At 48.1% G+C, this 8,314-nt stretch overlaps 1 protein-coding gene across 3 annotated transcripts in view; it reads left to right on the top strand.

Annotated features, from left to right (window-relative positions):
• Window positions 1-3,572: 3,572 nt before the first annotated feature.
• The window catches only part of KATNAL1 (katanin catalytic subunit A1 like 1), a 139,871-nt gene continuing 135,129 nt past the window's right edge, over window positions 3,573-8,314 (top strand). Inside the window, exon 1 of one of the 3 annotated variants that reach the window (XM_030200358.1) lies at window positions 3,573-3,652. The gene's annotated coding sequence lies outside the window, so the exon portion shown is untranslated. Of the gene's footprint in view, window positions 3,653-3,876; window positions 3,949-8,314 lie in introns of those variants that run through there. The other 2 variants (XM_030200357.1, XM_030200356.1) reach the window with 2 other exon arrangements.

Below are 8,314 nucleotides of genomic sequence, written 5' to 3'. Positions count from 1 at the left end.
CAAAAGGCCAGGATCCAGCGGGGGGGGGGGGGGGGGCAGGCAGAGGGTCCGAAGAACCCTGTGGAAGAGCTCTTTTAAGCATGTACGCCCTATGCAGCATTAAAACAAAATCAGGGGAGAAAACCGCTCCCTGACCGCCCGGATCCTGCCCAGGGCTATCAGCTCTATTATTAGCCTCACTCAACCCCCCCCCCCCCGGATTTAGGGCTCTCCGTCCAAAATGGCGTCCGCTGCCAGCTCAGAGCGCAAAAGATCGCCGCTCGCCATGCTCGGGCCGGCTCTACCGTCTGTACAGCACGAATTACAGAGCCCCACTGCTGATTTGCGCTTGCCACATTTAGAACAGTGCTTTACAGTCTCCGCAGCCATCGCCGAAAATGGCAGTAAAATCAAAAATGGCGGTTCGCGCCAAAAATGTCCCGATCGCGGGCCCACCCCGGAGGAGTCAGAAAACACTCTTACCTCACTAGACTGAGTATCACAGCTCCGGTCCTGCAGAAAAATCTCAAGAAAAAAACCTCTTTTCCAAGATCGCTGCGCTAAAGCGCGATACTTCTTTTTTTTTTTTTTAACGCTGTGAGGAAAGCAGAGGCAAAAGAGGTAAATAAAAACACTCCGGAGGCTCAGATAAGTGGGAAAGGCGAACCAATGTGCCTGCATCCACTGAGTGGGAAAGGACAGGGAAAAGCAAGCTAATATGTCCACATCCACGGGGGCATGGGTAAGGCAAGGAAAGGGCTGACCTATGTGCCTTCAAAGTGAAGCTGCTATAGCCTCTAACACCCCGGCTAACAACTGGCAAGCCAGGAGCCACCCCCAGGCAGATTTTTGATGGAGCTTGAAGAAGCTGCAGCCACCCTGCTTGGGGAGATAGAGAATACTGAAGAGGCAGTGGAGCTAGCTGGCCATGAGGCACTGTGAAAAATTGAGTGCTCTCTACCTCCCCCTGCTGGTTGATGGACACAAAACACACGTAATGGCTTCATCTGCTTGATGACAAGGAAACAGGGATTCAAGGAGGTTAAAGCTGGTCCAAGATATCAATGTCTCCTAGGGGCCAGCAGTCCATGTATGCATGTATAAACAAGTGCAATGCAGGAGTATAGGAGATGCTCTTTACTGGGCACACACAAGGTCTGCAACTTGGAACGAGATGAGAGCTCTCTCCTTAGAGATTTTCAAGGATGGATCCTGCGCCTTTCCTCCGGGCAGCTCCCCAACAACTTCAATTCAGGGATTCAAGAAGGGTAAAGCTGATCCCAGGTCTCCTAGGGGCTAATGTTAAAAACTAATATCATTAAAAAGCTGTTAGCATCTGATCTGCACGCATGTTATTGTGCACAAAATGTTCAAAGGGCTTGAGTGCAGGTATTAACACATGCACTACACATTGATGCAAATGAGGTCAGTTAGTATTCCTTCCTAATACACAAACAAAAGTGCTGTATTGCACAGAAGGAAATAATGGCCAATAATGCAGAAAATTTACTGTTAGGTCGGGGCAGAATAGGTGTTTTCAGGAGAAGACTTCTGGTCAAGTTTTCATCTTCTTTTGCAAGAAGAACCAAGGGTGTACACAACCCCAACCAAAACTGAAAGCACACATTGGTTCCTGTTTTTCTATGCTTAAATATGAGCCTTTCAAAAATGTAAAGCACAAACACTTTTTGAAAGGCTCATATTTAAAAGTGCAGATGAACAGCTCTGATGTGTGCTTGCACTTCCTGGTTTGTCTAGGCATCTGCCAGGCATGATCCTCCCCTTTATTTTGGTTTATTGCCAATTAACCATATCATTTGCATTAGATTTCTTTTGAGCATCGCTTAGATATTTTTCTGCGTTGTTGCGCTATGGGCTTTAGCACCTGGTTTTGAACAGCCTCTTTATGCAATAAGAGGCAAACCAGAAGAAGCAGACATTCAACAACTCACATGTAACTCCCCCCTCAGTCCCAATTTGGTATCTCTCCCTCTCCATCTCATACCAAAATCACCAGCTCCACTCCAGCATCTCTCCCTCATTCTCAAATTCCCCGCGTCCCACCTTCCAATTAGCCAGCTGCCCAGGGCCAGAAATTTCACTCATCTCTGCCTGTCTTAACAAGTTATCTCCTCCATCCCCACCGGTATGCAAAACCTTCAGAAGTAGTTATTTCATTTCATTTAATTATGTTACTAAAATACATTAGGGGCTCTGGCAGAGACCCATTTATGAAGCATGTATTCTTCCCAATTAATATTTCCAAATAAGCAAAAGCACTCTATTAATTCAGAAATATTAATTAGGAAGAATACTTACTTTGTAAATGGATCTCTGCCAGACCCTCTAATGCATTCTACACATAAGGGTTCAATCATTGCTTTGAACCACATTTAATTTGTGTTCACTGACTGCACTTTTCACTACATCAAAATCTAGAAGTCTTCATGTAAACAAGGTGGATAATATAGAAAATGAAAACTCAAAAGTGGAAAAAAAAAACTTTGTACAACTGCTTAAGGAGAACATACCTGTATCAGAATGTACTACTGGAAAATTAAGGGCCCTGTGTACTAGGCCACGTTAATGTTGTTAACGCGGGTTAACACTGTACACGCCTACATGGTTAGTGCACGTGCTAATTTGTAAGTGTGTTAAAAACACTAATGTGCCTTAGCAAACAGGGCCCTAAATCCTTAATCCTACAGAATGCTGGACAAACAGCAGCTATGGCAATAAAATATGTTGGATCCTGCCACCTAGGCCATAACTATAATCTAAGCAGGTACAATAACTACCACCAACAGAACCTGGCACTGTTTTTGAGTTTATCATTTTACCGTTACCATTACTATTTTACAAATGATTTCTTTGTATACCACTAAGTCTTATCTTAATGCTCATATTAAGTGGTTCCATTCATTTAAATTGCTACACTCAGTACACCTGGGCCGGTTAGGCTATTTTAAAGCATAGAAACTAAAAACAAACAAACACACAAACCAAAAGAATGAAGTGGTACTTTTTTTTTTATTTAACTAAATTTAATCCATATAAGCAGTAACTTAGTCATCCTCATGCATACAAGACAAGGTATTGACTTAATTTATATTCAAAGCAGTTTGATTTCTATGACCTGTACAGGCCTCCAGTCTGCCCTTAACTACGCCTCCAAGTCTATACATAGGTGTTATCCATAAAATTATCCATAAAACCGGCACGAATAAAAAAAAAAAGAATCAGAAAATAACTCCCGCTACATTATTTAACCCTTACCGCTTTTTCAGCATTGTGCAACAAGTCTTCACTTCAATAATTCAGCACAGCCGCCCGTGCTCTCTACCCAAGCTGATGCAGCAGGAGCACACTCACTGGCATACTGGCCCAGCGATATCATAAGTCATCATCACCCGATCGTGTGGCGACTTGTCATAAGAGATTTATCCCTGTAGGAGTTCAGACTTACACGTGCACCACCAGGTCGCCACACACACGCGCCAGACTAGATCAGGTGACTTCTGACTGATACGTGTACGTACCAATGCTATCCTCGCTGTATGATGTATCCAAGGAGATTAGACCTCCTTGGCTGTATCAGCCCGGGCAGAAGGTAGTGCGGCTGAGCTAAATTATTAAAGGGCGGAGGAAGCACGTCCTGGAGAACTCTAGGTAGGTAAGTGGTCACCGAAGGGCTCGTGCAGTCCCGTAGGAACTATTTCTATCTCCTCAGGGTTCCCGCAATCCCTATTCTCGTGCAGCTCTCTACTTCCCCAACCTGTCTTTGAGATCGCCCACGCCCACTACAAGCTCCATAGACCATAGATTTCTTCCCCAGTGTCCTGCCCTTTTCTGACGCAACTTCCGGCAAGGCGGGACGCCCAGAGGGAGAGAGAAGCTGTGTCCAAGGAGACGGAACACCACCAGAGAAAGCAAGCTGCGGCCTGCGGGATTATTGATGGGCAACCTCTGGTATGAGTTTGATGGTGGCGGGGGTGTTTGAGGGAGAGGGGGAAACATGCTAGACTGAGGAGAGTGGAAGAGACAGGGAGAGGTGGCAGACCAGGGGGAGACCGGTACTTTGGTCCCCGAATGCACGTGAGGGCGAGAGAAGCAGGGCCGGGCTTAGAAATTGCGGGGCCCTGTGCAGACCACTTCGGTGGAGCCCTGCCCTTTTTGATAAGATGTGCATTGTGTCCGAAGCCAGTAGACAGAGCTTGCCACTATTTTCACTCACCCAAAACAATAGTAAATGCTATTGAAAATAGCAAAAGATGAAATGTTAACTTAGACCATACGTCTTACTCTGTTTATGATGATACCTTTTGTAACATAGTGTAAGCCACATTGAGCCTGCAAATAGGTGGGAAAATGTGTGGTACAAATACAGCAAATAAATAAATGATTAGACATGAGGAACTACCTATGCGTGATCCATCTGTAAAAAGTCAAAAGCTGTTCCAGCTGGATAGACAGTGACTTAATATTGAGGACTACATATAAAGTGTGTGTGTATATAGTACTTATTTGAAAGCTTCCCATATATATATATAAATATCATGAAATAAAAATTGAATATCTCTAAAACAGTTTAAAAATATTGTAGTTGGTGGAAACAGCAGTTATAAACTCTATTTTGTGCTCGTTTTTCTACACTGTTCTATACAATAGAGAGAGCCAAATTTAGTGAGGATATCCTTTTATTTGATGGGTTCATCTTAACAGATGTTGTAATCTGCCATGGGAAGCCTGGTGTTATAAAGATGGACCATATTGAAATTAAATTGAAGTAAAATTAAACGCATCTTTCATTAGGGCACATAAAATTACATCATCTCTTTACACAGGTCTCGTGTGCTCAGTCTAACCTCCTTGGGCTCCCTCACCTCCCGTGGCCTACTCCCGTTTCAAAATGGCCAGCCAGCCCCCCCCCCCCCCCTCCCCGGTTCAAAGCCATGGCTCCTTCCTGCAGCAGTTCTGAGCACTGAAAAAAAAAAGCTGCCGGTATAGAGCTGCGTGCTACAACATTCACAGGCTCTGCCAGAATGGCAGCAGAAAGTCTGTCACAGGGGGAGGTTCCGGCAGAGCCTGCCTGTGAGTGAGTGTTGCAGCACATGGCTGTATAACGGCAGCTCTTTTTCTTTTTATTGCTTAGAACCTCAGCAGGAAGGAGCCATGGGTTTGAGGCAGGAAAGAGAGAGAACAGGTTGTGGGATATGGGGAGCCAGTAGAGACAAAAGAAAAGAAAATGCTGCCATGGCCGGGAAGAAGGGAGAGATGCTGGATTTCAGGTGGGGAGAAAGAGAGAGAGAAGGACACGCCTCGGGTGGCAACCAAGCTAGTACGCCACAGGAAGGTGGCTGAATGTGCGTTTCACATGCTTGATGTGTTAGACTTGGTATCTTTGGGAATGGCCTGAGCAGCCTGCTCAGGCCATTCCCAATTCCAAATTGGTGGCTGCGACCTCCCGCAGCAGTCTCAGCCACCATTTTCAGTGCGGAGGAAGGGGCAGAAGGAATTTGGCCATAAGCCTTTTTTTGATGTCTCAGAAGACCCCCAGTGGCTTTAAGAGGTGCGCCCAATGTAATTGGGTGATTTCTGTTACGGACCTGCATTCTTGGTGCATCGGGTACCTTGGACCTGACCACGAGCTTAATTCTTGTTCTCTGTGTTTAAAAATGCAGCTGAGAACTCAGCAAGTGCGAAGGTTCTGAAAGGCTGATTCATCGGCACCGGAAACATTGACCTTGGTGGCTGCTAAGACCTCTGTATCAACTGGGTGCACCGGCATCGAGGAGGTCTCCATTTGCCTCGACATCAGGCACGGAAAGCAGGACCAGGGATTGGACAGCATCAGACCCGATGCCCAAGCCACTTGTGGGTTCAATGTTGTCTTAGTAGGCACCGAAGGACTGCAATTCTGAGCATTGGGAGAAGCCCAAGAAGCATAATCATCGATCCTCTTTGATGCATGGTGCCAGGAGCACCAGGGCATTAACATTGCCGGTACCCATGAAGCACCAGTACTGAGAGGACCACTCCGCCCTCTTTGGAAGAGGTGCAGATGTGCAAGTCTCCAAGCAGCCAGGTCCCCACTACTGGTTCAACACCGAAACTTTCTCAGGCTGCCTTTCCCCCGCCTTTGCCAATGCCCACCTTGACGAGTTGTTCTGGATCATGCTCAGGGAGTAGCTGGTGCAGATGCTGCAGGGGCACACTGCTTGGGCTCCATTGGTGCCTGTGCGGAGATCCTCGTAGCCGGCACCACAAATGGTGCAAATGTCAACTTCAACAGATGCAGTACTTTCGACGTCTGGGGAGGAAGCTTCCCCGAAGCCTGATAGTAGAGCTGTACCTCGGGGCTTTTTGGGGCATGGACATAGATCTACAGAGTTGAGGCTGGCACAGATTCAACCAGCTAGATCTGAATATACTGGAGAGTCTGATTGGGACCGTTCATGGGATTCAGAGGAGGATCCACATTACTTCTCGGAGGAGGAGTCCTATGGAATACCCTCAGATCCCTCCACTCAAGAGAGACGGAAATCTCCACTTGAGGGACTCTCTTTCACCGGCTTTGTCAGGGAGATGGCCTCCACCATCCCATTAAAGTTGGAGACGGAGGAGGCGCCAAGAGCAGAGGTGTTGACTGTTCTGGACTATGAGTCATTTCCCAAGGAAGGGTTAATTGTACCATTGCACCCTGTCTTTAAGGACAAACTGACAAAGAACTGGGAATCTCTTCTCTCGGTGCAGGTCGCACCCAAGAAGGTGGATACGCAATATTGTATCCAACAGGCTTCCGGATTCAAGGAGGCTCAATTGCCGCACCACTCCCTTGTGGTCAAATCCGCTCTCAAACGAGCTAGGAGTTCCAGGACTCATCCCTCAGGTAGAGAGGCGCAGACCCTGGACTCATTTGGGAGGAAAGTTTTTCAATCCTTGATGCTCATTGCCTGCATCCTACCAGCTCTACATGAGCATTTACTTGAAGTCTTTGTTCCATATTATCAAGCTGATCAATCCATAGACTGGTGGGTTGTGTCCATCTACCAGCAGGTGGAGATAGAGAGCAAACTTTTGCCTCCCTATATGTGGTCATGTGCTGCCGGAAACTCCTCAGTATGTTCTCTATCTCAGCAGGTGGTGGTCACACACAGCAGCAGCTCTGGCTAGGCCTCCAAGCCTAATTTTAGGTTTTGTTGAGTGCCTGGGGTTGAGGGCTCTTTTGAGCAAGTGCAAACCTGGTGGTGCCAGGTCCCTCCTTTTCTCCCCCCTCCCGCTGGCTCCGTTAAAAAAAAAAAAAAAAATTTTGAACATCCTTAAAGGCGTTTATTTCGACGTTTATTTAAGCGTCTATTGCAGCTACTCACTGGGACACCAGGTCGTTACAACTCGGAGCGGACAGCAGGTAATTTTTACCTTTTTATAGCGGGCAGGGGGTTCCCCGATTCTTCTCCTCGTGGCATATGGCGTCGGAGGGCGAGGGCGCAAAGGGTCGCTCCCCGGGTCGCTTGAGCGCTTCTAGAGGGGATGCGGGGGTCTTAAAGCCTGATTCGCCCTTGTTGGGTGACAGTTTCGTGACCGATGAATGTCCCGGTCCTTCCTCCGGCGTGGCGGTTTTTCCCGCCATAAACGCCCATCCCCCGCTCCTCGCCTCCGCCATCTTGGCCGGCCACGCGGCTCGGACGGCTTCTTCTTGGGCCGCCCTTGAGGTTGGAGACATTAATGCCATGAACGCCCTTAATTTGGGCGACGGCACAGAAGCGGCTAAAGTTAAGAGCCGTTCTTCCCGCGCGGCTCCTTCGCGGAGTTTCGCGCCGGACGCCATTTTGGATGCGCAGCATGTCTCTCCCCCGCTATTGCGAGCGCCGGTTGAGGGTGCATCTAGGGCTGTTGCCCAGGCTGCGGAAGTGCACAGTCTGGGGGGTTTCTCCCCCGAGTTTGTTTTGCTGCTGCATCAGGCCTTCCTCATGCACAACGCTGCCCCTGCTCCCTCGTCTGGTAAAGAGGTTGAGGTTCCCAGAGGTAAACGCCCTCTGGTTGATTCTCAGGCCTTGGAGGAATTTGTCTCCTCCGATGTAGATGAGGGCAGCGTGTCTGAGGTCTCCCAACGGTCCTTTGCGGATTCCTTGGAGGAGACGGATCCCCGCTCGGTTGGAGCGGATGACCCCTCTGCAGCGCGGCTTTTTAGCCCAGAGGATTTGCCCAACCTGTTGTTACAGGCCATGGACACTTTGAAGATTTCCTCTCCGGAGGACGTCTCTCCCTCAGCCCCTGTTGGCTCTGCCATTATGCTGGGGACGAAGCGCCCGCCTAGAACCTTCCACGTGCATGA

Source organism: Microcaecilia unicolor, chromosome 4 (genome assembly GCF_901765095.1).
Source record: "Microcaecilia unicolor chromosome 4, aMicUni1.1, whole genome shotgun sequence".
NCBI lineage: Eukaryota > Metazoa > Chordata > Amphibia > Gymnophiona > Siphonopidae > Microcaecilia > Microcaecilia unicolor.
Note: the sequence above shows the minus strand (reverse complement) of the source record. Positions and strands in the feature narration are given on the sequence as shown.